Genomic DNA, 25,102 nt, shown 5'->3' on the forward strand with positions numbered 1-25,102 from the left:
CAGAAAATACTTTGTGATGTGTGCGTTCAACTCACAGAGTTTAACCTTTCCTTTCATAGAGCAGCTTGGAAACACTGTCTTTGTTAAGTCTGCAAATGGATATTTGGACCTCTTTGAGGACTTCGTTGGAAACGGTATTTCATCATATAATGCTAGACAGAAGAATTCCCAGTAACTCTTCTGTGTTGTGTGTATTCAACTCAGAGAGTTGAACCTTCCTGTAGACCCAGCAGTTTTGAAACACTCTTTTTGTGGAATTTGCATCTGGAGGTTTCATGTGATTTGAGGCCAAACTTAGAAATGAAAATGTCATCGTATAAAAACTAGACAGAATCATTCTCAGAAAGTACTTTGTGATGTGTGCGTTCAACTCACAGGGTTTAACCTTTCTTTCCATACAGCAGTTTGGAAAAACTCTCTCTGTTAAGTCTGCAAGTGGATATTTGGACCTCTTTGAGGACTTCGTTGGAAAAGGGATTTCATCATATAATGCTAGACAGAAGAATTCCCAGTAACTTCTCTGTGTTGTGTGTATCCAACTCAGAGAGTAGAACCTTCCTTTAGACACAGCAGTTTTGAAACACTGTTATTGTGGAATCTGCAACAGGAAATTTCAAGCGATTTTTGGCCAATCTTAGAAATGAAAATATCGTCATAAAAAACTAGACAGAATCATTCTCAGAAACTACTTTGTGATGTGTGCGTTCAACTCACAGAGTTCGGCCTTTCTTTTAATAGAGCAGTTTGGAAACACTCCGTTTGTAAAGTGCGCAAGTGGATATTTGGACCTCTTTGAGGCCTTCGTTGGAAACGGGATTTCTTCATATAATGCTAGTCAGAAGAATTCTCAGTAACTCCTTTGTATCGCGTGTGTTCAACTCACAGAGTTGAACATTCCTTTAGACAGAACAGATTTGAGACACTCTTTTTGTGGAATATGGAAGTGGAGATTTCAAGCGATTTGAGGCCATTGGGAGAAAAGGAAGTATCTTCATATACAAACTAGACAGAATCATTCTCAGAAAGTACTTTGTAATGTGTGCGTTCAACTCACAGAGTTTAACCTTTCCTTTCATAGAGCAGTTTGGAAACACTCTCTTTGTTAAGTCTGCAAGTGGATATTTGGACCTCTTTGAGGACTTCGTTGGAAATGGCATTTCATCATATAATGCTAGACAGAAGAATTCCCAGTAACTCCTCTGTGTTGTGTGTATTCAATTCCGAGATTTGAACCTTCCTTTAGACATAGCAGTTTTGAAACCCTGTTTTTGTGGAATTTGCATATGGAGGTTTCTAGTGATTTGAGGCCAATCTTAGAAATGAAAATATCATCGTATAAAAACTAGACAGAATCTTTCTCAGAAACTAGTTTGTGATGTGTGCATTCAACTCACAGAGTTTAACTTTTCTTTTCATAGAGCAGTTTGGAAACACTCCGTTTGTAAAGTCTGCAAGAGAATATTTGGACCTCTTTGAGGCCTTCGTTTGAAACGGGATTTCTTCATATAATGCTAGACAGAAGAATTCTCAGTAACTTCTTTGTGTTGTGTGTGTTCAACTCACAGAGTTGAACATTCCTTTAGACAGAGCAGATTTGAAACACTCTTTTTGTGGAATTTGGAAGTGGAGATTTCAAGCGATTTGAGACCATTGGGAGAAAAGGAAATATCTTCATATAAAAACTAGACAGAATCATTCTTAGAAACCACTTTCTGATGTGTGCGTACAACTCACAGAGTTTAATCTTTCTTTTCATAGAGCAGTTTGGAAACACTCTCTTTGTTAAGTCTGCAAGTGGATATTTGGACCTCTTTGAGGACTTCGTTGGAACCCGGATTTCATCATATAATGCTAGATCGAAGAATTCCCAGTAACTTCTCTGTGTCGTGTGTATTCAACTCACAGAGTTGAACCTTCCTTTAGACACAGCAGTTTTGAGACACTCTTCTTGTGGAATTTGCAACTGGAGATTTCAAGCGATTTGATGCCAATCTTAGAAATGAATATATCATCGTATAAAAACTAGACAGAATCATTCTCAGAAATTACTTTGTGATGTGTGCGTTCAACTCACAGAGTTTTACATTTCTTTTCATAGAGCAGTTTGGAGACACTCCGTTTGTAAAGACTGCAAGTGGATATTTTGACTGCTTTGAAGCCTTCGTTGGAAACAGGATTTCTTTATGTAATGCTAGACAGAAGAATTCCCACTAACTTCTCTGTGTTGTGTGTATTCAACTTAGAGAGTTGAAACTTCATTTAGACACAGCAGTTTTGAAACACTCTTTTTGTGGAATTTGCAACTGGGGATTTCAAGCGATATTACGCAAATCTTAGGAATGAAGATATCATCATATAAAAACTTGACAGAATCAGTCTCAGAAACAACTTTGTGATGTGTGCGTTCAACTCACAGAGTTTTACATTTCTTTTCATAGAGCAGTTTGGAGACACTCCGTTTGTAAAGACTGCAAGTGGATATTTTGACTGCTTTGAAGCCTTCGTTGGAAACAGGATTTCTTTATGTAATGCTAGACAGAAGAATTCCCACTAACTTCTCTGTGTTGTGTGTATTCAACTTAGAGAGTTGAAACTTCATTTAGACACAGCAGTTTTGAAACACTCTTTTTGTAGAATTTGCAACTGGGGATTTCATGCGATATTACGCAAATCTTAGGAATGAAGATATCATCATATAAAAACTTGACAGAATCAGTCTCAGAAACAACTTTGTGATGTGTGCGTTCAACTCATAGAGTTTGACCTTTCTTTTCACAGAGCTGTTTGGAAACACTCTGTTTGTAAAGTCTGCAAGTGGATATTTGGACCTCTTTGAGGACGTCATTGGAAATTGGATTTCTTCATATAATGCTAGGCCGAAGAATTGTCAGAAAATTCTTTGTGTTGTGTGTGTTCAACTCATAGAGCAGAACATTCCTTTAGACAGTGGAGATTTGAAACACTCTTTTTGTGAAATTTGGAAGTGGAGATTTCAAGCGATTTGAGGCCATTGGGAGAAAAGGAAATATCTTCATATGCAAACTAGACAGAATCATTCTCAGAAAATACTTTGTGATGTGTGCGTTCAACTCACAGAGTTTAACCTTTCCTTTCATAGAGCAGCTTGGAAACACTGTCTTTGTTAAGTCTGCAAATGGATATTTGGACCTCTTTGAGGACTTCGTTGGAAACGGTATTTCATCATATAATGCTAGACAGAAGAATTCCCAGTAACTCTTCTGTGTTGTGTGTATTCAACTCAGAGAGTTGAACCTTCCTGTAGACCCAGCAGTTTTGAAACACTCTTTTTGTGGAATTTGCATCTGGAGGTTTCATGTGATTTGAGGCCAAACTTAGAAATGAAAATGTCATCGTATAAAAACTAGACAGAATCATTCTCAGAAAGTACTTTGTGATGTGTGCGTTCAACTCACAGGGTTTAACCTTTCTTTCCATACAGCAGTTTGGAAAAACTCTCTCTGTTAAGTCTGCAAGTGGATATTTGGACCTCTTTGAGGACTTCGTTGGAAAAGGGATTTCATCATATAATGCTAGACAGAAGAATTCCCAGTAACTTCTCTGTGTTGTGTGTATCCAACTCAGAGAGTAGAACCTTCCTTTAGACACAGCAGTTTTGAAACACTGTTATTGTGGAATCTGCAACAGGAAATTTCAAGCGATTTTTGGCCAATCTTAGAAATGAAAATATCGTCATAAAAAACTAGACAGAATCATTCTCAGAAACTACTTTGTGATGTGTGCGTTCAACTCACAGAGTTCGGCCTTTCTTTTAATAGAGCAGTTTGGAAACACTCCGTTTGTAAAGTGCGCAAGTGGATATTTGGACCTCTTTGAGGCCTTCGTTGGAAACGGGATTTCTTCATATAATGCTAGTCAGAAGAATTCTCAGTAACTCCTTTGTATCGCGTGTGTTCAACTCACAGAGTTGAACATTCCTTTAGACAGAACAGATTTGAGACACTCTTTTTGTGGAATATGGAAGTGGAGATTTCAAGCGATTTGAGGCCATTGGGAGAAAAGGAAGTATCTTCATATACAAACTAGACAGAATCATTCTCAGAAAGTACTTTGTAATGTGTGCGTTCAACTCACAGAGTTTAACCTTTCCTTTCATAGAGCAGTTTGGAAACACTCTCTTTGTTAAGTCTGCAAGTGGATATTTGGACCTCTTTGAGGACTTCGTTGGAAATGGCATTTCATCATATAATGCTAGACAGAAGAATTCCCAGTAACTCCTCTGTGTTGTGTGTATTCAATTCCGAGATTTGAACCTTCCTTTAGACATAGCAGTTTTGAAACCCTGTTTTTGTGGAATTTGCATATGGAGGTTTCTAGTGATTTGAGGCCAATCTTAGAAATGAAAATATCATCGTATAAAAACTAGACAGAATCTTTCTCAGAAACTAGTTTGTGATGTGTGCATTCAACTCACAGAGTTTAACTTTTCTTTTCATAGAGCAGTTTGGAAACACTCCGTTTGTAAAGTCTGCAAGAGAATATTTGGACCTCTTTGAGGCCTTCGTTTGAAACGGGATTTCTTCATATAATGCTAGACAGAAGAATTCTCAGTAACTTCTTTGTGTTGTGTGTGTTCAACTCACAGAGTTGAACATTCCTTTAGACAGAGCAGATTTGAAACACTCTTTTTGTGGAATTTGGAAGTGGAGATTTCAAGCGATTTGAGACCATTGGGAGAAAAGGAAATATCTTCATATAAAAACTAGACAGAATCATTCTTAGAAACCACTTTCTGATGTGTGCGTACAACTCACAGAGTTTAATCTTTCTTTTCATAGAGCAGTTTGGAAACACTCTCTTTGTTAAGTCTGCAAGTGGATATTTGGACCTCTTTGAGGACTTCGTTGGAACCCGGATTTCATCATATAATGCTAGATCGAAGAATTCCCAGTAACTTCTCTGTGTCGTGTGTATTCAACTCACAGAGTTGAACCTTCCTTTAGACACAGCAGTTTTGAGACACTCTTCTTGTGGAATTTGCAACTGGAGATTTCAAGCGATTTGATGCCAATCTTAGAAATGAATATATCATCGTATAAAAACTAGACAGAATCATTCTCAGAAATTACTTTGTGATGTGTGCGTTCAACTCACAGAGTTTTACATTTCTTTTCATAGAGCAGTTTGGAGACACTCCGTTTGTAAAGACTGCAAGTGGATATTTTGACTGCTTTGAAGCCTTCGTTGGAAACAGGATTTCTTTATGTAATGCTAGACAGAAGAATTCCCACTAACTTCTCTGTGTTGTGTGTATTCAACTTAGAGAGTTGAAACTTCATTTAGACACAGCAGTTTTGAAACACTCTTTTTGTGGAATTTGCAACTGGGGATTTCAAGCGATATTACGCAAATCTTAGGAATGAAGATATCATCATATAAAAACTTGACAGAATCAGTCTCAGAAACAACTTTGTGATGTGTGCGTTCAACTCATAGAGTTTGACCTTTCTTTTCACAGAGCTGTTTGGAAACACTCTGTTTGTAAAGTCTGCAAGTGGATATTTAGACCTCTTTGAGGACGTCATTGGAAATTGGATTTCTTCATATAATGCTAGGCCGAAGAATTGTCAGAAAATTCTTTGTGTTGTGTGTGTTCAACTCATAGAGCAGAACATTCCTTTAGACAGTGGAGATTTGAAACACTCTTTTTGTGAAATTTGGAAGTGGAGATTTCAAGCGATTTGAGGCCATTGGGAGAAAAGGAAATATCTTCATATGCAAACTAGACAGAATCATTCTCAGAAAATACTTTGTGATGTGTGCGTTCAACTCACAGAGTTTAACCTTTCCTTTCATAGAGCAGCTTGGAAACACTGTCTTTGTTAAGTCTGCAAATGGATATTTGGACCTCTTTGAGGACTTCGTTGGAAACGGTATTTCATCATATAATGCTAGACAGAAGAATTCCCAGTAACTCTTCTGTGTTGTGTGTATTCAACTCAGAGAGTTGAACCTTCCTGTAGACCCAGCAGTTTTGAAACACTCTTTTTGTGGAATTTGCATCTGGAGGTTTCATGTGATTTGAGGCCAAACTTAGAAATGAAAATGTCATCGTATAAAAACTAGACAGAATCATTCTCAGAAAGTACTTTGTGATGTGTGCGTTCAACTCACAGGGTTTAACCTTTCTTTCCATACAGCAGTTTGGAAAAACTCTCTCTGTTAAGTCTGCAAGTGGATATTTGGACCTCTTTGAGGACTTCGTTGGAAAAGGGATTTCATCATATAATGCTAGACAGAAGAATTCCCAGTAACTTCTCTGTGTTGTGTGTATCCAACTCAGAGAGTAGAACCTTCCTTTAGACACAGCAGTTTTGAAACCCTGTTTTTGTGGAATTTGCATATGGAGGTTTCTAGTGATTTGAGGCCAATCTTAGAAATGAAAATATCATCGTATAAAAACTAGACAGAATCTTTCTCAGAAACTAGTTTGTGATGTGTGCATTCAACTCACAGAGTTTAACTTTTCTTTTCATAGAGCAGTTTGGAAACACTCCGTTTGTAAAGTCTGCAAGAGAATATTTGGACCTCTTTGAGGCCTTCGTTTGAAACGGGATTTCTTCATATAATGCTAGTCAGAAGAATTCTCAGTAACTCCTTTGTATCGCGAGTGTTCAACTCACAGAGTTGAACATTCCTTTAGACAGAACAGATTTGAGACACTCTTTTTGTGGAATATGGAAGTGGAGATTTCAAGCGATTTGAGGCCATTGGGAGAAAAGGAAGTATCTTCATATACAAACTAGACAGAATCATTCTCAGAAAGTACTTTGTAATGTGTGCGTTCAACTCACAGAGTTTAACCTTTCCTTTCATAGAGCAGTTTGGAAACACTCTCTTTGTTAAGTCTGCAAGTGGATATTTGGACCTCTTTGAGGACTTCGTTGGAAATGGCATTTCATCATATAATGCTAGACAGAAGAATTCCCAGTAACTCCTCTGTGTTGTGTGTATTCAATTCCGAGATTTGAACCTTCCTTTAGACATAGCAGTTTTGAAACCCTGTTTTTGTGGAATTTGCATATGGAGGTTTCTAGTGATTTGAGGCCAATCTTAGAAATGAAAATATCATCGTATAAAAACTAGACAGAATCTTTCTCAGAAACTAGTTTGTGATGTGTGCATTCAACTCACAGAGTTTAACTTTTCTTTTCATAGAGCAGTTTGGAAACACTCCGTTTGTAAAGTCTGCAAGAGAATATTTGGACCTCTTTGAGGCCTTCGTTTGAAACGGGATTTCTTCATATAATGCTAGACAGAAGAATTCTCAGTAACTTCTTTGTGTTGTGTGTGTTCAACTCACAGAGTTGAACATTCCTTTAGACAGAGCAGATTTGAAACACTCTTTTTGTGGAATTTGGAAGTGGAGATTTCAAGCGATTTGAGACCATTGGGAGGAAAGGAAATATCTTCGTATAAAAACTAGACAGAATCATTCTTAGAAACCACTTTCTGATGTGTGCGTACAACTCACAGAGTTTAATCTTTCTTTTCATAGAGCAGTTTGGAAACACTCTCTTTGTTAAGTCTGCAAGTGGATATTTGGACCTCTTTGAGGACTTCGTTGGAACCCGGATTTCATCATATAATGCTAGATCGAAGAATTCCCAGTAACTTCTCTGTGTCGTGTGTATTCAACTCACAGAGTTGAACCTTCCTTTAGACACAGCAGTTTTGAGACACTCTTCTTGTGGAATTTGCAACTGGAGATTTCAAGCGATTTGATGCCAATCTTAGAAATGAATATATCATCGTATAAAAACTAGACAGAATCATTCTCAGAAATTACTTTGTGATGTGTGCGTTCAACTCACAGAGTTTTACATTTCTTTTCATAGAGCAGTTTGGAGACACTCCGTTTGTAAAGACTGCAAGTGGATATTTTGACTGCTTTGAAGCCTTCGTTGGAAACAGGATTTCTTTATGTAATGCTAGACAGAAGAATTCCCACTAACTTCTCTGTGTTGTGTGTATTCAACTTAGAGAGTGGAAACTTCATTTAGACACAGCAGTTTTGAAACACTCTTTTTGTGGAATTTGCAACTGGGGATTTCAAGCGATATTACGCAAATCTTAGGAATGAAGATATCATCATATAAAAACTTGACAGAATCAATCTCAGAAACAACTTTGTGATGTGTGCATTCAACTCATAGAGTTTGACCTTTCTTTTCACAGAGCTGTTTGGAAACACTCTGTTTGTAAAGTCTGCAAGTGGATATTTGGACCTCTTTGAGGACGTCATTGGAAATTGGATTTCTTCATATAATGCTAGGCCGAAGAATTGTCAGAAAATTCTTTGTGTTGTGTGTGTTCAACTCATAGAGCAGAACATTCCTTTAGACAGTGGAGATTTGAAACACTCTTTTTGTGGAATTTGGAAGTGGAGATTTCAAGCGATTTGAGACCATTGGGAGAAAAGGAAATATCTTCGTATAAAAACTAAACAGAATCATTCTTAGAAACCACTTTCTGATGTGTGCGTACAACTCACAGAGTTTAATCTTTCTTTTCATAGAGCAGTTTGGAAACACTCTCTTTGTTCAGTCTGCAAGTGGATATTTGGACCTCTTTGAGGACTTCGTTGGAAACGGTATTTCATCATATAATGCTAGACAGAAGAATTCCCAGTAACTCTTCTGTGTTGTGTGTATTGAACTCAGAGAGTTGAACCTTCCTGTAGACCCAGCAGTTTTGAAACACTCTTTTTGTGGAATTTGCATCTGGAGGTTTCATGTGATTTGAGGCCAAACTTAGAAATGAAAATGTCATCGTATAAAAACTAGACAGAATCATTCTCAGAAAGTACTTTGTGATGTGTGCGTTCAACTCACAGGGTTTAACCTTTCTTTCCATACAGCAGTTTGGAAAAACTCTCTCTGTTAAGTCTGCAAGTGGATATTTGGACCTCTTTGAGGACTTCGTTGGAAAAGGGATTTCATCATATAATGCTAGACAGAAGAATTCCCAGTAACTTCTCTGTGTTGTGTGTATCCAACTCAGAGAGTAGAACCTTCCTTTAGACACAGCAGTTTTGAAACACTGTTATTGTGGAATCTGCAACAGGAAATTTCAAGCGATTTTAGGCCAATCTTAGAAATGAAAATATCGTCATAAAAAAACTAGACAGAATCATTCTCAGAAACTACTTTGTGATGTGTGCGTTCAACTCACAGAGTTCGGCCTTTCTTTTAATAGAGCAGTTTGGAAACACTCCGTTTGTAAAGTGCGCAAGTGGATATTTGGACCTCTTTGAGGCCTTCGTTGGAAACGGGATTTCTTCATATAATGCTAGTCAGAAGAATTCTCAGTAACTCCTTTGTATCGCGTGTGTTCAACTCACAGAGTTGAACATTCCTTTAGACAGAACAGATTTGAGACACTCTTTTTGTGGAATATGGAAGTGGAGATTTCAAGCGATTTGAGGCCATTGGGAGAAAAGGAAGTATCTTCATATACAAACTAGACAGAATCATTCTCAGAAAGTACTTTGTAATGTGTGCGTTCAACTCACAGAGTTTAACCTTTCCTTTCATAGAGCAGTTTGGAAACACTCTCTTTGTTAAGTCTGCAAGTGGATATTTGGACCTCTTTGAGGACTTCGTTGGAAATGGCATTTCATCATATAATGCTAGACAGAAGAATTCCCAGTAACTCCTCTGTGTTGTGTGTATTCAATTCCGAGATTTGAACCTTCCTTTAGACATAGCAGTTTTGAAACCCTGTTTTTGTGGAATTTGCATAGGGAGGTTTCTAGTGATTTGAGGCCAATCTTAGAAATGAAAATATCATCGTATAAAAACTAGACAGAATCTTTCTCAGAAACTAGTTTGTGATGTGTGCATTCAACTCACAGAGTTTAACTTTTCTTTTCATAGAGCAGTTTGGAAACACTCCGTTTGTAAAGTCTGCAAGAGAATATTTGGACCTCTTTGAGGCCTTCGTTTGAAACGGGATTTCTTCATATAATGCTAGACAGAAGAATTCTCAGTAACTTCCTTGTGTTGTGTGTGTTCAACTCACAGAGTTGAACATTCCTTTAGACAGAGCAGATTTGAAACACTCTTTTTGTGGAATTTGGAAGTGGAGATTTCAAGCGATTTGAGACCATTGGGAGAAAAGGAAATATCTTCGTATAAAAACTAGACAGAATCATTCTTAGAAACCACTTTCTGATGTGTGCGTACAACTCACAGAGTTTAATCTTTCTTTTCATAGAGCAGTTTGGAAACACTCTCTTTGTTAAGTCTGCAAGTGGATATTTGGACCTCTTTGAGGACTTCGTTGGAACCCGGATTTCATCATATAATGCTAGATCGAAGAATTCCCAGTAACTTCTCTGTGTCGTGTGTATTCAACTCACAGAGTTGAACCTTCCTTTAGACACAGCAGTTTTGAGACACTCTTCTTGTGGAATTTGCAACTGGAGATTTCAAGCGATTTGATGCCAATCTTAGAAATGAATATATCATCGTATAAAAACTAGACAGAATCATTCTCAGAAATTACTTTGTGATGTGTGCGTTCAACTCACAGAGTTTTACATTTCTTTTCATAGAGCAGTTTGGAGACACTCCGTTTGTAAAGACTGCAAGTGGATATTTTGACTGCTTTGAAGCCTTCGTTGGAAACAGGATTTCTTTATGTAATGCTAGACAGAAGAATTCCCACTAACTTCTCTGTGTTGTGTGTATTCAACTTAGAGAGTTGAAACTTCATTTAGACACAGCAGTTTTGAAACACTCTTTTTGTGGAATTTGCAACTGGGGATTTCAAGCGATATTACGCAAATCTTAGGAATGAAGATATCATCATATAAAAACTTGACAGAATCAATCTCAGAAACAACTTTGTGATGTGTGCGTTCAACTCATAGAGTTTGACCTTTCTTTTCACAGAGCTGTTTGGAAACACTCTGTTTGTAAAGTCTGCAAGTGGATATTTGGACCTCTTTGAGGACGTCATTGGAAATTGGATTTCTTCATATAATGCTAGGCCGAAGAATTGTCAGAAAATTCTTTGTGTTGTGTGTGTTCAACTCATAGAGCAGAACATTCCTTTAGACAGTGGAGATTTGAAACACTCTTTTTGTGGAATTTGGAAGTGGAGATTTCAAGCGATTTGAGACCATTGAGAGAAAAGGAAATATCTTCGTACAAAAACTAAACAGAATCATTCTTAGAAACCACTTTCTGATGTGTGCGTACAACTCACAGGGTTTAATCTTTCTTTTCATAGAGCAGTTTGGAAACACTCTCTTTGTTCAGTCTGCAAGTGGATATTTGGACCTCTTTGAGGACTTCGTTGGAAATGGCATTTCATCATATAATGCTAGACAGAAGAATTCCCAGTAACTCCTCTGTGTTGTGTGTATTCAATTCCGAGATTTGAACCTTCCTTTAGACATAGCAGTTTTGAAACCCTGTTTTTGTGGAATTTGCATATGGAGGTTTCTAGTGATTTGAGGCCAATCTTAGAAATGAAAATATCATCGTATAAAAACTAGACAGAATCTTTCTCAGAAATTAGTTTGTGATGTGTGCATTCAACTCACAGAGTTTAACTTTTCTTTTCATAGAGCAGTTTGGAAACACTCCGTTTGTAAAGTCTGCAAGAGAATATTTGGACCTCTTTGAGGCCTTCGTTTGAAACGGGATTTCTTCATATAATGCTAGACAGAAGAATTCTCAGTAACTTCCTTGTGTTGTGTGTGTTCAACTCACAGAGTTGAACATTCCTTTAGACAGAGCAGATTTGAAACACTCTTTTTGTGGAATTTGGAAGTGGAGATTTCAAGCGATTTGAGACCATTGGGAGAAAAGGAAATTTCTTCGTATAAAAACTAGACAGAATCATTCTTAGAAACCACTTTCTGATGTGTGCGTACAACTCACAGAGTTTAATCTTTCTTTTCATAAAGCAGTTTGGAAACACTCTCTTTGTTAAGTCTGCAAGTGGATATTTGGACCTCTTTGAGGACTTCGTTGGAACCCGGATTTCATCATATAATGCTAGATCGAAGAATTCCCAGTAACTTCTCTGTGTCGTGTGTATTCAACTCACAGAGTTGAACCTTCCTTTAGACACAGCAGTTTTGAGACACTCTTCTTGTGGAATTTGCAACTGGAGATTTCAAGCGATTTGATGCCAATCTTAGAAATGAATATATCATCGTATAAAAACTAGACAGAATCATTCTCAGAAATTACTTTGTGATGTGTGCGTTCAACTCACAGAGTTTTACATTTCTTTTCATAGAGCAGTTTGGAGACACTCCGTTTGTAAAGACTGCAAGTGGATATTTTGACTGCTTTGAAGCCTTCGTTGGAAACAGGATTTCTTTATGTAATGCTAGACAGAAGAATTCCCACTAACTTCTCTGTGTTGTGTGTATTCAACTTAGAGAGTTGAAACTTCATTTAGACACAGCAGTTTTGAAACACTCTTTTTGTGGAATTTGCAACTGGGGATTTCAAGCGATATTACGCAAATCTTAGGAATGAAGATATCATCATATAAAAACTTGACAGAATCAATCTCAGAAACAACTTTGTGATGTGTGCGTTCAACTCATAGAGTTTGACCTTTCTTTTCACAGAGCTGTTTGGAAACACTCTGTTTGTAAAGTCTGCAAGTGGATATTTGGACCTCTTTGAGGACGTCATTGGAAATTGGATTTCTTCATATAATGCTAGGCCGAAGAATTGTCAGAAAATTCTTTGTGTTGTGTGTGTTCAACTCATAGAGCAGAACATTCCTTTAGACAGTGGAGATTTGAAACACTCTTTTTGTGAAATTTGGAAGTGGAGATTTCAAGCGATTTGAGGCCATTGGGAGAAAAGGAAATATCTTCATATGCAAACTAGACAGAATCATTCTCAGAAAATACTTTGTGATGTGTGCGTTCAACTCACAGAGTTTAACCTTTCCTTTCATAGAGCAGCTTGGAAACACTGTCTTTGTTAAGTCTGCAAATGGATATTTGGACCTCTTTGAGGACTTCGTTGGAAACGGTATTTCATCATATAATGCTAGACAGAAGAATTCCCAGTAACTCTTCTGTGTTGTGTGTATTCAACTCAGAGAGTTGAACCTTCCTGTAGACCCAGCAGTTTTGAAACACTCTTTTTGTGGAATTTGCATCTGGAGGTTTCATGTGATTTGAGGCCAAACTTAGAAATGAAAATGTCATCGTATAAAAACTAGACAGAATCATTCTCAGAAAGTACTTTGTGATGTGTGCGTTCAACTCACAGGGTTTAACCTTTCTTTCCATACAGCAGTTTGGAAAAACTCTCTCTGTTAAGTCTGCAAGTGGATATTTGGACCTCTTTGAGGACTTCGTTGGAAAAGGGATTTCATCATATAATGCTAGACAGAAGAATTCCCAGTAACTTCTCTGTGTTGTGTGTATCCAACTCAGAGAGTAGAACCTTCCTTTAGACACAGCAGTTTTGAAACACTGTTATTGTGGAATTTGCAACAGGAAATTTCAAGCGATTTTAGGCCAATCTTAGAAATGAAAATATAGTCATAAAAAAACTAGACAGAATCATTCTCAGAAACTACTTTGTGATGTGTGCGTTCAACTCACAGAGTTCGGCCTTTCTTTTAATAGAGCAGTTTGGAAACACTCCGTTTGTAAAGTGCGCAAGTGGATATTTGGACCTCTTTGAGGCCTTCGTTGGAAACGGGATTTCTTCATATAATGCTAGTCAGAAGAATTCTCAGTAACTCCTTTGTATCGCGTGTGTTCAACTCACAGAGTTGAACATTCCTTTAGACAGAACAGATTTGAGACACTCTTTTTGTGGAATATGGAAGTGGAGATTTCAAGCGATTTGAGGCCATTGGGAGAAAAGGAAGTATCTTCATATACAAACTAGACAGAATCATTCTCAGAAAGTACTTTGTAATGTGTGCGTTCAACTCACAGAGTTTAACCTTTCCTTTCATAGAGCAGTTTGGAAACACTCTCTTTGTTAAGTCTGCAAGTGGATATTTGGACCTCTTTGAGGACTTCGTTGGAAATGGCATTTCATCATATAATGCTAGACAGAAGAATTCCCAGTAACTCCTCTGTGTTGTGTGTATTCAATTCCGAGATTTGAACCTTCCTTTAGACATAGCAGTTTTGAAACCCTGTTTTTGTGGAATTTGCATATGGAGGTTTCTAGTGATTTGAGGCCAATCTTAGAAATGAAAATATCATCGTATAAAAACTAGACAGAATCTTTCTCAGAAACTAGTTTGTGATGTGTGCATTCAACTCACAGAGTTTAACTTTTCTTTTCATAGAGCAGTTTGGAAACACTCCGTTTGTAAAGTCTGCAAGAGAATATTTGGACCTCTTTGAGGCCTTCGTTTGAAACGGGATTTCTTCATATAATGCTAGACAGAAGAATTCTCAGTAACTTCCTTGTGTTGTGTGTGTTCAACTCACAGAGTTGAACATTCTTTTAGACAGAGCAGATTTGAAACACTCTTTTTGTGGAATTTGGAAGTGGAGATTTCAAGCGATTTGAGACCATTGGGAGAAAAGGAAATATCTTCGTATAAAAACTAGACAGAATCATTCTTAGAAACCACTTTCTGATGTGTGCGTACAACTCACAGAGTTTAATCTTTCTTTTCATAGAGCAGTTTGGAAACACTCTCTTTGTTAAGTCTGCAAGTGGATATTTGGACCTCTTTGAGGACTTCGTTGGAACCCGGATTTCATCATATAATGCTAGATCGAAGAATTCCCAGTAACTTCTCTGTGTCGTGTGTATTCAACTCACAGAGTTGAACCTTCCTTTAGACACAGCAGTTTTGAGACACTCTTCTTGTGGAATTTGCAACTGGAGATTTCAAGCGATTTGATGCCAATCTTAGAAATGAATATATCATCGTATAAAAACTAGACAGAATCATTCTCAGAAATTACTTTGTGATGTGTGCGTTCAACTCACAGAGTTTTACATTTCTTTTCATAGAGCAGTTTGGAGACACTCCGTTTGTAAAGACTGCAAGTGGATATTTTGACTGCTTTGAAGCCTTCGTTGGAAACAGGATTTCTTTATGTAATGCTAGACAGAAGAATTCCCACTAACTTCTCTGTGTTGTGTGTATTCAACTTAGAGAGTGGAAACTTCATTTAGACACAGCAGTTTTGAAACACTCTTTTTGTGGAATTTGCAACTGGGGATTTCAAGCGATATTACGCAAATCTTAGGAATGAAGATATCATCATATAAAAACTTGACAGAATCAATCTCAGAAACAACTTTGTGATGTGTGCGTTCAACTCATAGAGTTTGACCTTTCTTTTCACAGAGCTGTTTGGAAACACTCTGTTTGTAAAGTCTGCAAGTGGATATTTGGACCTCTTTGAGGACGTCATTGGAAATTGGATTTCTTCATATAATGCTAGGCCGAAGAATTGTCAGAAAATTCTTTGTGTTGTGTGTGTTCAACTCATAGAGCAGAACATTCCTTTAGACAGTGGAGATTTGAAACACTCTTTTTGTGAAATTTGGAAGTGGAGATTTCAAGCGATTTGAGGCCATTGGGAGAAAAGGAAATATCTTCATATGCAAACTAGACAGAATCATTCTCAGAAAATACTTTGTGATGTGTGCGTTCAACTCACAGAGTTTAACCTTTCCTTTCATAGAGCAGCTTGGAAACACTGTCTTTGTTAAGTCTGCAAATGGATATTTGGACCTCTTTGAGGACTTCGTTGGAAACGGTATTTCATCATATAATGCTAGACAGAAGAATTCCCAGTAACTCTTCTGTGTTGTGTGTATTCAACTCAGAGAGTTGAACCTTCCTGTAGACCCAGCAGTTTTGAAACACTCTTTTTGTGGAATTTGCATCTGGAGGTTTCATGTGATTTGAGGCCAAACTTAGAAATGAAAATGTCATCGTATAAAAACTAGACAGAATCATTCTCAGAAAGTACTTTGTGATGTGTGCGTTCAACTCACAGGGTTTAACCTTTCTTTCCATACAGCAGTTTGGAAAAACTCTCTCTGTTAAGTCTGCAAGTGGATATTTGGACCTCTTTGAGGACTTCGTTGGAAAAGGGATTTCATCATATAATGCTAGACAGAAGAATTCCCAGTAACTTCTCTGTGTTGTGTGTATCCAACTCAGAGAGTAGAACCTTCCTTTAGACACAGCAGTTTTGAAACACTGTTATTGTGGAATTTGCAACAGGAAATTTCAAGCGATTTTAGGCCAATCTTAGAAATGAAAATATAGTCATAAAAAAACTAGACAGAATCATTCTCAGAAACTACTTTGTGATGTGTGCGTTCAACTCACAGAGTTCGGCCTTTCTTTTAATAGAGCAGTTTGGAAACACTCCGTTTGTAAAGTGCGCAAGTGGATATTTGGACCTCTTTGAGGCCTTCGTTGGAAACGGGATTTCTTCATATAATGCTAGTCAGAAGAATTCTCAGTAACTCCTTTGTATCGCGTGTGTTCAACTCACAGAGTTGAACATTCCTTTAGACAGAACAGATTTGAGACACTCTTTTTGTGGAATATGGAAGTGGAGATTTCAAGCGATTTGAGGCCATTGGGAGAAAAGGAAGTATCTTCATATACAAACTAGACAGAATCATTCTCAGAAAGTACTTTGTAATGTGTGCGTTCAACTCACAGAGTTTAACCTTTCCTTTCATAGAGCAGTTTGGAAACAATCTCTTTGTTAAGTCTGCAAGTGGATATTTGGACCTCTTTGAGGACTTCGTTGGAAATGGCATTTCATCATATAATGCTAGACAGAAGAATTCCCAGTAACTCCTCTGTGTTGTGTGTATTCAATTCCGAGATTTGAACCTTCCTTTAGACATAGCAGTTTTGAAACCCTGTTTTTGTGGAATTTGCATATGGAGGTTTCTAGTGATTTGAGGCCAATCTTAGAAATGAAAATATCATCGTATAAAAACTAGACAGAATCTTTCTCAGAAACTAGTTTGTGATGTGTGCATTCAACTCACAGAGTTTAACTTTTCTTTTCATAGAGCAGTTTGGAAACACTCCGTTTGTAAAGTCTGCAAGAGAATATTTGGACCTCTTTGAGGCCTTCGTTTGAAACGGGATTTCTTCATATAATGCTAGACAGAAGAATTCTCAGTAACTTCCTTGTGTTGTGTGTGTTCAACTCACAGAGTTGAACATTCTTTTAGACAGAGCAGATTTGAAACACTCTTTTTGTGGAATTTGGAAGTGGAGATTTCAAGCGATTTGAGACCATTGGGAGAAAAGGAAATATCTTCGTATAAAAACTAGACAGAATCATTCTTAGAAACCACTTTCTGATGTGTGCGTACAACTCACAGAGTTTAATCTTTCTTTTCATAGAGCAGTTTGGAAACACTCTCTTTGTTAAGTCTGCAAGTGGATATTTGGACCTCTTTGAGGACTTCGTTGGAACCCGGATTTCATCATATAATGCTAGATCGAAGAATTCCCAGTAACTTCTCTGTGTCGTGTGTATTCAACTCACAGAGTTGAACCTTCCTTTAGACACAGCAGTTTTGAGACACTCTTCTTGTGGAATTTGCAACTGGAGATTTCAAGCGATTTGATGCCAATCTTAGAAATGAATATATCATCGTATAAAAACTAGACAGAATCATTCTCAGAAATTACTTTGTGATGTGTGCGTTCAACTCACAGAGTTTTACATTTCTTTTCATAGAGCAGTTTGGAGACACTCCGTTTGTAAAGACTGCAAGTGGATATTTTGACTGCTTTGAAGCCTTCGTTGGAAACAGGATTTCTTTATGTAATGCTAGACAGAAGAATTCCCACTAACTTCTCTGTGTTGTGTGTATTCAACTTAGAGAGTTGAAACTTCATTTAGACACAGCAGTTTTGAAACACTCTTTTTGTGGAATTTGCAACTGGGGATTTCAAGCGATATTACGCAAATCTTAGGAATGAAGATATCATCATATAAAAACTTGACAGAATCAATCTCAGAAACAACTTTGTGGTGTGTGCGTTCAACTCATAGAGTTTGACCTTTCTTTTCACAGAGCTGTTTGGAAACACTCTGTTTGTAAAGTCTGCAAGTGGATATTTGGACCTCTTTGAGGACGTCATTGGAAATTGGATTTCTTCATATAATGCTAGGCCGAAGAATTGTCAGAAAATTCTTTGTGTTGTGTGTGTTCAACTCATAGAGCAGAACATTCCTTTAGACAGTGGAGATTTGAAACACTCTTTTTGTGAAATTTGGAAGTGGAGATTTCAAGCGATTTGAGGCCATTGGGAGAAAAGGAAATATCTTCATATGCAAACTAGACAGAATCATTCTCAGAAAATACTTTGTGATGTGTGCGTTCAACTCACAGAGTTTAACCTTTCCTTTCATAGAGCAGCTTGGAAACACTGTCTTTGTTAAGTCTGCAAATGGATATTTGGACCTCTTTGAGGACTTCGTTGGAAACGGTATTTCATCATATAATGCTAGACAGAAGAATTCCCAGTAACTCTTCTGTGTTGTGTGTATTCAACTCAGAGAGTTGAACCTTCCTGTAGACCCAGCAGTTTTGAAACACTCTTTTTGTGGAATTTGCATCTGGAGGTTTCATGTGATTTGAGGCCAAACTTAGAAATGAAAATGTCATCGTATAAAAACTAGACAGAATCATTCTCAGAAAGTACTTTGTGATGTGTGCGTTCAACTCACAGGGTTTAACCTTTCTTTCCATACAGCAGTTTGGAAAAACTCTCTCTGTTAAGTCTGCAAGTGGATATTTGGACCTCTTTGAGGACTTCGTTGGAAAAGGGATTTCATCATATAATGCTAGACAGAAGAATTCCCAGTAACTTCTCTGTGTTGTGTGTATCCAACTCAGAGAGTAGAACCTTCCTTTAGACACAGCAGTTTTGAAACACTGTTATTGTGGAATTTGCAACAGGAAATTTCAAGCGATTTTTGGCCAATCTTAGAAATGAAAATATCGTCATAAAAAACTAGACAGAATCATTCTCAGAAACTACTTTGTGATGTGTGCGTTCAACTCACAGAGTTCGGCCTTTCTTTTAATAGAGCAGTTTGGAAACACTCCGTTTGTAAAGTGCGCAAGTGGATATTTGGACCTCTTTGAGGCCTTCGTTGGAAACGGGATTTCTTCATATAATGCTAGTCAGAAGAATTCTCAGTAACTCCTTTGTATCGCGAGTGTTCAACTCACAGAGTTGAACATTCCTTTAGACAGAACAGATTTGAGACACTCTTTTTGTGGAATATGGAAGTGGAGATTTCAAGCGATTTGAGGCCATTGGGAGAAAAGGAAGTATCTTCATATACAAACTAGACAGAATCATTCTCAGAAAGTACTTTGTAATGTGTGCGTTCAACTCACAGAGTTTAACCTTTCCTTTCATAGAGCAGTTTGGAAACACTCTCTTTGTTAAGTCTGCAAGTGGATATTTGGACCTCTTTGAGGACTTCGTTGGAAATGGCATTTCATCATATAATGCTAGACAGAAGAATTCCCAGTAACTCCTCTGTGTTGTGTGTATTCAATTCCGAGATTTGAACCTTCCTTTAGACATAGCAGTTTTGAAACCCTGTTTTTGTGGAATTTGCATATGGAGGTTTCTAGTGATTTGAGGCCAATCTTAGAAATGAAAATATCATCGTATAAAAACTAGACAGAATCTTTCTCAGAAACTAGTTTGTGATGTGTGCATTCAACTCACAGAGTTTAACTTTTCTTTTCATAGAGCAGTTTGGAAACACTCCGTTTGTAAAGTCTGCAAGAGAATATTTGGACCTCTTTGAGGCCTTCGTTTGAAACGGGATTTCTTCATATAATGCTAGACAGAAGAATTCTCAGTAACTTCCTTGTGTTGTGTGTGTTCAACTCACAGAGTTGAACATTCCTTTAGACAGAGCAGATTTGAAACACTCTTTTTGTGGAATTTGGAAGTGGAGATTTCAAGCGATTTGAGACCATTGGGAGAAAAGGAAATATCTTCGTATAAAAACTAGACAGAATCATTCTTAGAAACCACTTTCTGATGTGTGCGTACAACTCACAGAGTTTAATCTTTCTTTTCAAAGAGCAGTTTGGAAACACTCTCTTTGTTAAGTCTGCAAGTGGATATTTGGACCTCTTTGAGGACTTCGTTGGAACCCGGATTTCATCATATAATGCTAGATCGAAGAATTCCCAGTAACTTCTCTGTGTCGTGTGTATTCAACTCACAGAGTTGAACCTTCCTTTAGACACAGCAGTTTTGAGACACTCTTCTTGTGGAATTTGCAACTGGAGATTTCAAGCGATTTGATGCCAATCTTAGAAATGAATATATCATCGTATAAAAACTAGACAGAATCATTCTCAGAAATTACTTTGTGATGTGTGCGTTCAACTCACAGAGTTTTACATTTCTTTTCATAGAGCAGTTTGGAGACACTCCGTTTGTAAAGACTGCAAGTGGATATTTTGACTGCTTTGAAGCCTTCGTTGGAAACAGGATTTCTTTATGTAATGCTAGACAGAAGAATTCCCACTAACTTCTCTGTGTTGTGTGTATTCAACTTAGAGAGTTGAAACTTCATTTAGACACAGCAGTTTTGAAACACTCTTTTTGTGGAATTTGCAACTGGGGATTTCAAGCGATATTACGCAAATCTTAGGAATGAAGATATCATCATATAAAAACTTGACAGAATCAATCTCAGAAACAACTTTGTGATGTGTGCGTTCAACTCATAGAGTTTGACCTTTCTTTTCACAGAGCTGTTTGGAAACACTCTGTTTGTAAAGTCTGCAAGTGGATATTTGGACCTCTTTGAGGACGTCATTGGAAATTGGATTTCTTCATATAATGCTAGGCCGAAGAATTGTCAGAAAATTCTTTGTGTTGTGTGTGTTCAACTCATAGAGCAGAACATTCCTTTAGACAGTGGAGATTTGAAACACTCTTTTTGTGAAATTTGGAAGTGGAGATTTCAAGCGATTTGAGGCCATTGGGAGAAAAGGAAATATCTTCATATGCAAACTAGACAGAATCATTCTCAGAAAATACTTTGTGATGTGTGCGTTCAACTCACAGAGTTTAACCTTTCCTTTCATAGAGCAGCTTGGAAACACTGTCTTTGTTAAGTCTGCAAATGGATATTTGGACCTCTTTGAGGACTTCGCTGGAAACGGTATTTCATCACATAATGCTAGACAGAAGAATTAACAGTAACTCTTCTGTGTTGTGTGTATTCAACTCAGAGATTGAACCTTCCTGTAGACCCAGCAGTTTTGAAACACTCTTTTTGTGGAATTTGCATCTGGAGGTTTCATGTGATTTGAGGCCAAACTTAGAAATGAAAATGTCCTCGTATAAAAACTAGACAGAATCATTCTCAGAAAGTACTTTGTGATGTGTGCGTTCAACTCACAGGGTTTAACCTTTCTTTCCATACAGCAGTTTGGAAAAACTCTCTCTGTTAAGTCTGCAAGTGGATATTTGGACCTCTTTGAGGACTTCGTTGGAAAAGGGATTTCATCATATAATGCTAGACAGAAGAATTCCCAGTAACTTCTCTGTGTTGTGTGTATCCAACTCAGAGAGTAGAACCTTCCTTTAGACACAGCAGTTTTGAAACACTGTTATTGTGGAATTTGCAACAGGAAATTTCAAGCGATTTTAGGCCAATCTTAGAAATGAAAATATCGTCATAAAAAAACTAGACAGAATCATTCTCAGAAACTACTTTGTGATGTGTGCGTTCAACTCAGAGAGTTCGGCCTTTCTTTTAATAGAGCAGTTTGGAAACACTCCGTTTGTAAAGTGCGCAAGTGGATATTTGGACCTCTTTGAGGCCTTCGTTGGAAACGGGATTTCTTCATATAATGCTAGTCAGAAGAATTCTCAGTAACTCCTTTGTATCGCGAGTGTTCAACTCACAGAGTTGAACATTCCTTTAGACAGAACAGATTTGAGACACTCTTTTTGTGGAATATGGAAGTGGAGATTTCAAGCGATTTGAGGCCATTGGGAGAAAAGGAAGTATCTTCATATACAAACTAGACAGAATCATTCTCAGAAAGTACTTTGTAATGTGTGCGTTCAACTCACAGAGTTTAACCTTTCCTTTCATAGAGCAGTTTGGAAACACTCTCTTTGTTAAGTCTGCAAGTGGATATTTGGACCTCTTTGAGGACTTCGTTGGAAATGGCATTTCATCATATAATGCTAGACAGAAGAATTCCCAGTAACTCCTCTGTGTTGTGTGTATTCAATTCCGAGATTTGAACCTTCCTTTAGACATAGCAGTTTTGAAACCCTGTTTTTGTGGAATTTGCATACGGAGGTTTCTAGTGATTTGAGGCCAATCTTAGAAATGAAAATATCATCGTATAAAAACTAGACAGAATCTTTCTCAGAAACTAGTTTGTGATGTGTGCATTCAACTCACAGAGTTTAACTTTTCTTTTCATAGAGCAGTTTGGAAACACTCCGTTTGTAAAGTCTGCAAGAGAATATTTGGACCTCTTTGAGGCCTTCGTTTGAAACGGGATTTCTTCATATAATGCTAGACAGAAGAATTCTCAGTAACTTCCTTGTGTTGTGTGTGTTCAACTCACAGAGTTGAACATTCCTTTAGACAGAGCAGATTTGAAACACTCTTTTTGTGGAATTTGGAAGTGGAGATTTCAAGCGATTTGAGACCATTGGGAGAAAAGGAAATATCTTCGTATAAAAACTAGACAGAATCATTCTTAGAAACCACTTTCTGATGTGTGCGTACAACTCACAGAGTTTAATCTTTCTTTTCATAGAGCAGTTTGGAAACACTCTCTTTGTTAAGTCTGCAAGTGGATATTTGGACCTCTTTGAGGACTTCGTTGGAACCCGGATTTCATCATATAATGCTAGATCGAAGAATTCCCAGTAACTTCTCTGTGTCGTGTGTATTCAACTCACAGAGTTGAACCTTCCTTTAGACACAGCAGTTTTGAGACACTCTTCTTGTGGAATTTGCAACTGGAGATTTCAAGCGATTTGATGCCAATCTTAGAAATGAATATATCATCGTATAAAAACTAGACAGAATCATTCTCAGAAATTACTTTGTGATGTGTGCGTTCAACTCACAGAGTTTTACATTTCTTTTCATAGAGCAGTTTGGAGACACTCCGTTTGTAAAGACTGCAAGTGGATATTTTGACTGCTTTGAAGCCTTCGTTGGAAACAGGATTTCTTTATGTAATGCTAGACAGAAGAATTCCCACTAACTTCTCTGTGTTGTGTGTATTCAACTTAGAGAGTGGAAACTTCATTTAGACACAGCAGTTTTGAAACACTCTTTTTGTGGAATTTGCAACTGGGGATTTCAAGCGATATTACGCAAATCTTAGGAATGAAGATATCATCATATAAAAACTTGACAGAATCAATCTCAGAAACAACTTTGTGATGTGTGCATTCAACTCATAGAGTTTGACCTTTCTTTTCACAGAGCTGTTTGGAAACACTCTGTTTGTAAAGTCTGCAAGTGGATATTTGGACCTCTTTGAGGACGTCATTGGAAATTGGATTTCTTCATATAATGCTAGGCCGAAGAATTGTCAGAAAATTCTTTGTGTTGTGTGTGTTCAACTCATAGAGCAGAACATTCCTTTAGACAGTGGAGATTTGAAACACTCTTTTTGTGGAATTTGGAAGTGGAGATTTCAAGCGATTTGAGACCATTGGGAGAAAAGGAAATATCTTCGTATAAAAACTAAACAGAATCATTCTTAGAAACCACTTTCTGATGTGTGCGTACAACTCACAGAGTTTAATCTTTCTTTTCATAGAGCAGTTTGGAAACACTCTCTTTGTTCAGTCTGCAAGTGGATATTTGGACCTCTTTGAGGACTTCGTTGGAAACGGTATTTCATCATATAATGCTAGACAGAAGAATTCCCAGTAACTCTTCTGTGTTGTGTGTATTGAACTCAGAGAGTTGAACCTTCCTGTAGACCCAGCAGTTTTGAAACACTCTTTTTGTGGAATTTGCATCTGGAGGTTTCATGTGATTTGAGGCCAAACTTAGAAATGAAAATGTCATCGTATAAAAACTAGACAGAATCATTCTCAGAAAGTACTTTGTGATGTGTGCGTTCAACTCACAGGGTTTAACCTTTCTTTCCATACAGCAGTTTGGAAAAACTCTCTCTGTTAAGTCTGCAAGTGGATATTTGGACCTCTTTGAGGACTTCGTTGGAAAAGGGATTTCATCATATAATGCTAGACAGAAGAATTCCCAGTAACTTCTCTGTGTTGTGTGTATCCAACTCAGAGAGTAGAACCTTCCTTTAGACACAGCAGTTTTGAAACACTGTTATTGTGGAATCTGCAACAGGAAATTTCAAGCGATTTTAGGCCAATCTTAGAAATGAAAATATCGTCATAAAAAAACTAGACAGAATCATTCTCAGAAACTACTTTGTGATGTGTGCGTTCAACTCACAGAGTTCGGCCTTTCTTTTAATAGAGCAGTTTGGAAACACTCCGTTTGTAAAGTGCGCAAGTGGATATTTGGACCTCTTTGAGGCCTTCGTTGGAAACGGGATTTCTTCATATAATGCTAGTCAGAAGAATTCTCAGTAACTCCTTTGTATCGCGTGTGTTCAACTCACAGAGTTGAACATTCCTTTAGACAGAACAGATTTGAGACACTCTTTTTGTGGAATATGGAAGTGGAGATTTCAAGCGATTTGAGGCCATTGGGAGAAAAGGAAGTATCTTCATATACAAACTAGACAGAATCATTCTCAGAAAGTACTTTGTAATGTGTGCGTTCAACTCACAGAGTTTAACCTTTCCTTTCATAGAGCAGTTTGGAAACACTCTCTTTGTTAAGTCTGCAAGTGGATATTTGGACCTCTTTGAGGACTTCGTTGGAAATGGCATTTCATCATATAATGCTAGACAGAAGAATTCCCAGTAACTCCTCTGTGTTGTGTGTATTCAATTCCGAGATTTGAACCTTCCTTTAGACATAGCAGTTTTGAAACCCTGTTTTTGTGGAATTTGCATAGGGAGGTTTCTAGTGATTTGA

The sequence above is a fragment of the Gorilla gorilla genome, chromosome 18 (genome assembly GCF_029281585.2).
Source record: "Gorilla gorilla gorilla isolate KB3781 chromosome 18, NHGRI_mGorGor1-v2.1_pri, whole genome shotgun sequence".
Lineage (NCBI taxonomy): Eukaryota > Metazoa > Chordata > Mammalia > Primates > Hominidae > Gorilla > Gorilla gorilla.